Here is a 5,973-nt window from a genome sequence, read left to right as displayed (position 1 = left end):
CATACATGGAAAGAATTGCAAGAGAACTCATTGATCTTGTCAAAGAATTATCTCAGATTAGGAGGCAAGATGAAGAAACCAGCATTGCTTTGAGTCACAGGTTTGCAAGTACATTGTCACAAATCCCTGAAGCTTTTAGGCCCAAACCCCAACTTGCATAAGTATGTATTTTGAAGCCTTTGAAGAAGGTTCTAGTACACAGCTGGAGGATCTCAAAAAAGTTGATATGCAGATGGCCTATGATTTTGTGGACATCATGGATAAAATGAGACATGAATACATGAGAAATTTGTTATCTACAAGTCTCAATGATGGTGACAAGTGTCCTGAAGTTTCAAACAATAGAATGAATGTGTGTAACTAAGGGCTTTCAACTTCAAAAGAAGAACAGTGCGTGGTCGACATACTAAGGATCAAAGAAGAAGAAAAGTGCATCCTTGAGATTAATGGTGATGCAAGTGTTTGTGCCCAATCTCAAGAAGAATACCTACCAATAGATAACACAAAAAAATGCACAATGATGGTGTTTTGTGCAGTGAAGAACATCGCCATGATGAAGAATGCAATCATCCCATTAAAGACCAATGTACAAGCATGACCCGCAACCATGAAAAGTTAAGTACGGATCAACATCAATGCATAAAAAAAATTCTTTCTATGGTGGGTTGTGAGTCTTTTAAGGTTGTTGGAGATGCAATCTCCTATAACAATGAAGTGCTACTTTGTGATAAGACCTTTGAGTTTTCATAGTTTGATGATGGTAGCATTGTTGATCATGAGTTGCAGCTTGAGGATACCACCAATAGTAATGAGGATCAAGAAGAAGAAGAGGTAGAAGACATAGATCAAAGAAATGGTTTATTAAACAATGATCAAATTTTAGATTTGTTGTGAGTTGTGTTGGCATTTGATCATTTGATCTAAACCGGAAATTGTTTGTTTGTTTGATACAACCAATACATGTTTGTTTTGTTAAGAGATTAAAATGTTGTATGATGACTATGTTGTAAGTTTTCATTTATGGCAACTATGTTCTAAAGTCATCTAAGTCTCATTGTTTAACCGGTAAGCAGAGATAGTTTTTATCAAAATCAGTAATTAGGACTTTAACTGGTAAAAGATAGACTAAATAATATTCTGACAACCAGTACATGAAATTTATGTAGAATGAGATGATGCGGTTTTGCAAAAGCAAAGAAGATTGGTAGATGAAGTTATGTTCATGACCACATGTGGTGATTCAATCAGCTAAATGAGATCTAATTGATAGAGCAGGTATTATGATGGACATCCAACAAATAGTGATGAAAATCACTTAGATCAGTAAAACACACAAAATTGGATTTGTTTATGCAATGCAAGATTGTTTAGATTCATTGAACCTAGGGAATTTTTCCAAGGTTATAGCTGACCTAATAATGTTTTTAAGATGTGTGATGAGGTATGAAGGGATATATGAGTATGAGCTTGAATGTGTAAGAAATCATTAGTGAATTTTGTCTTTTTGATAGTGCAATGATAAAAGGAGTTCTGAGATGAAGTATATGTGATGTTAATGTTCTAAAGTGGATCTTATCAGACACTGATGGTGTTATACTGAGATCATTTGAACTTGTTGTCTCCCTAAGAGTTGCAACAATAAAATCCTCTCGCAAGGTCGCTCCTAATAGGGTGCAGTTGGATCCTAACAAGTCTAATCATTAAATCCTCTAACCAGGTGACACATTAACTTGTGTTTGCAAATCCAAGTAATGTGGGTAGCTCCTAACAGGGCTGGTCCTCACATACCTTATTGTATAGCTCTTAACTAGGCTTAGATACTCCTAACAAGGTGTGCCCCTAATTAGGTGTTGTAGACCTTAACTGGTCAAATCTCTATACTGTAGATAGTGGATCTTTGTGGGTACTAACTCCCACCATGGTCTTTCCCATTTGGGTTTTCCACATATAATCTCTTGTGTCATGTGGTGATTTCTTACTTGGTATTATTTCTTATATGCCTATTGAGTTTTAAGTTGGTGAAATTGATAATCAGATTTGTATTATTTTTACTTGCACTGATTCACCCCCCCCTCTCAATATCTTTTAAGTTCATCAAGTTGAGTATCAGAGACATATGGGCATAAGTGGTTCTCTATCCTTTTATTTTTCTCACGCCAAGGATTACACTTTTGGTGAGGTCGTATATGACACAAGCATTTCTATTTTTTCTTCTACCAGTGAGTGGGTTAAAATGCATAATGATAATGCACATGATGAGGACATGGTGTTTGAGTGTCATTATCAAAGTTATGATAGGCCTAATGAGTGTGATGATGAATCCAATTTATCAAGTACATGGTAGACCTTAGCCCCATGCATTGAATCCCATGGTGATGAGTTTTCTTATGAGTTGAAGTATTATTCAGAAAACCTTCATATAGATGTGGGAGTTGATCTTGACTTTGAGCCAAAACTTTCCAATGAGCCAGAATTACACTCTTGTGAGTGTATATGGGATTCAGACGACGCTTCCACAACATACTTGGAAGATGAAGAAATGTATGAACCTATGGGTATGTTGAAGCTTCCAAGTGTTCCTTTTTTCCAGAGCAACAAGTTGTTGTCCCAAAGTGAACCAATATGTGACTCTTTTTCGGTTCATATATTGGAGGAATGTTTGAAGGAGTCACAAAGTTTGCAAGAGTGTCCTCTTGATTCTTTTCAATTCGACATGCAAACTTGTGATGAATTTTTTTTACACGATACCAGTTGCATGCTTGTGCAAGAGTTTGTCCATTTTTAGTTGGATGATGTTTTTACAATGTGTGACATTGGTTTCAATCAGGATATATGTTGTGTTCAACATGACACATGTATGTCATATTGTTATCAGAATTTGCAGTTATTGCACGGGCTTTAGATGTTAAATGATAGTGGATGCAATGATAATTTTTAGTATGGTAGCTGGGCAAGAGATGCCAAAATGTTTGATCAGTGGTATCCTAGCTATATCATCAGATTGGCTTCAATGTAGTTCAAGGAAAACAATGTATATGATAGAGGAAAGCATTGGCAATTTTTTTCGGGTGGCCTTGGGCCATCAAATGTGGTTTGATCCTTAAGCCACAAGTAGTTTAGGGCAAAGAAGACCCTTTTTGACTATATGCCCAATGGAGTAAGCAATTGGTCTGCTTCACCTGAGATTATGGATCCTTGCTTCATTCTAAAGGAATGAACGTCCCCAACTAGAGCCACTGTTAGGACCTAAAATTGTGTCTTGCATAATTTTGATCACCTTATAAAATTTTTTCATCTCTGGCTAATTTGGGGTCTCTGATTTGCTTTCCATTGAAAAGGGTTTAGGGTTTTATTTCATTTGGCAATCTTTTATTCCTAAACCCTAAGCATCTTATGCTTCGTCATTACTTTTTGAGCCTTTAAAATGACTTTATGTCATCGACTTTGTTGGCAGGATGGTGTTATGTCCCTAAGTTTTCATTTTTGTGCCCTAGTCCCTTTTATTTATTTCTCCTAAGTCATCTTTTCATGACTTAGGGCCTTCGGCGGTTGAATGATCCTAGGGCGGTCCCCTCTACTTTTTTCTTTCGAGTGTTATGTTATTTATTCAGTGTCCTCGCAATACCGTGTTGACCTTTGTTGACCATCCTACTCATCGCGACATCACAGGGAGCTACCATCTATCAGCTGTCATCTATTTTGAGGCTTGCCATTTGTGTTGGAGATGCCATATCTCACAACATGGGTGACCAAAGCAGGTGGTAAAGGGATTTTTATTTTCTGATTTGACAAGGCTGACAAAAATAGGTAAGGCTCGAGCAACTAAAGGTGCATCCTTTTTACACATGCTAAAAATGGATGATGTTATTTTAAGGCCGATCAAAAGGTGCTCGAGCATTAGCGACCTATTCTAAGTGGTTCCTTGGGTGGATAGGTTATGGATCACTTTGATTTGATGGTCCCTATGATCCCATGATTGGAAGATGTAGGGACATTAACCATTGTGGCATCATGAGATGATGTCAGGTGTCCAGGTTGGGGGTCAGAGCTGAAGGTGGGGCCACAAGGATGAGTTGTAAGGCAATTTTGATGCAGAGTTTTCTTGTTGGCCAAAGGTGGGGTCATTTGCCAGTGCAGAGTTCAAAGTCACATTGACTATTGTGGACTGTTCAATTTGCCAGTGCAGAGATAGATCTACAGTGGAGATTTAAACTTTTTTCAAACATGTTTGGCATTTTTTATTTTCTCGCACAAACATTAGTGGTAGACGAGATGTAGGTCTTCTAATAGAGGGTTTTCCTTATCGCATGCATTCCCGTAGGGATAAGGGAAAGGTCAGGGGATATGAAGATAAGGAAGTAACAAGAAGAGGCAGATGATCCTTATCTTGTGGCACATTTGAAGTCAGAAGGTTAGCTCGTGGGATAACTAAAAATGTTGCTACAAGAGGAAAGGCGTATCCCGTTGGTTCAAAAGGTGACTATAAAAGTCACGTGGGATAAAAAAAGTCATGAAGGATACAAATGAAAGGCTTATCCTGCGAGGGGCAAGCAGGATGCAAATGAAGTTTGTGGGATAAGAAAAGGTGAGGCCGATAGAGAAAAATATAAAGAGGCTTATCCAGCAAGGGTAAAGGCTTTGTATCACAAGGCCACGGGATAAGAAGCTAAGATATAGGGAGTCGACACTGCTATCCCACATGGGGAAAATGAGCATAGCAAGAGCCAGGGGGATAAGGAAAGAGAAAGGCAAAAGAAGAAAGGGCTATCCCACGTGGTCTTCAGACATAAAAGGAGTAGAGAAACAAGAGAAACGTGGGATAAGGGAAAAATCTTTGCTAGCATAGAGAAAGCTTATCCTGCGAGGTTGAGCAGGGTTAGAAAGTATGGTGTTGGATAGAAGGAAGGTGTTAGGAATCGGAAGGGCAACTAATCGGGGGGGGTGAATCAGTTGTCAATGAATTACAACCCAATTATAACCTAATCCAGCTTAATACTTAATACCGATAAACGAAACTTAATGTCGGTTAACAGATTAGTAGTTAATATCAATACGGGTAAAACTCAATGCATGAAACAGAAAGAGAAACAACATCCACAACACATGACACATATATTTTTGACGTGGAAACCCTGTAAGGAGAAAAACCATGGTGGGAAACCTTACCCACAATCAAATAATACTATTGCAGATAGTATGTGTATACAAATGGGGTCTGCACATGCAAAAAGGCCAACCGCCTAGAGTACACTACTCAAATGGGAGTCGCAATGACTACAGTAGGATGGTTAAATCCTAGAATAATGTACTGCTCAAAAGAACATCTCCAATGCTAGGTTCAGTACTGGTTAACCTCTGATAAACACCTTAAAACCTTTCTCTATGGTCTGCTCATATGATCTTCAATATTCACACATACCATGTTACAATACCATAACCTTACATACCATATCTCATCTCTTAAATGAGATCTTATATATATACAAAACCTAAGACCAAATGTGTAGGTCAGCTCACTAAGAATATTACAATAAAATCAATTACAAATAAGTCTTGATGAAATGCATCATGTTGGCTCAATACATTTACAAAAATATCCAATAAATAAGTCATCTCCATAACGTGTCATGCTGATCTGGAATAGATAACGCATATCGGTCCATAACCTAGACCAATCTGTCGGTAATAGCAAATATGTCAACCCAATTAGACCAATAACCAAAACACCAAAATCAACTATCGAAACCATGTGTTTGACATAATCAAGTGATCTCCAGATGATAACAAGTCATCATCAGTGTTGGTGAACCATATAACCTATCAGTGAGCAATATGTCGGTGACTGTGCATAAGTCATTGAACTTGTCAGTGAACACAATGTGTTGGTTTAACATTAAACCAATATAACCATAGTGCCAAATCAACAATGTAGATCTCTAGAAGGATAAGTGTTGACATCAATGACAAAACTAA

The sequence above is a fragment of the Cryptomeria japonica genome, chromosome 3 (assembly GCF_030272615.1).
Source record: "Cryptomeria japonica chromosome 3, Sugi_1.0, whole genome shotgun sequence".
Classification (NCBI taxonomy): domain Eukaryota; kingdom Viridiplantae; phylum Streptophyta; class Pinopsida; order Cupressales; family Cupressaceae; genus Cryptomeria; species Cryptomeria japonica.
The sequence above is the reverse complement of the archived record's forward strand: the minus strand, read 5'-3'. Positions refer to the sequence as shown.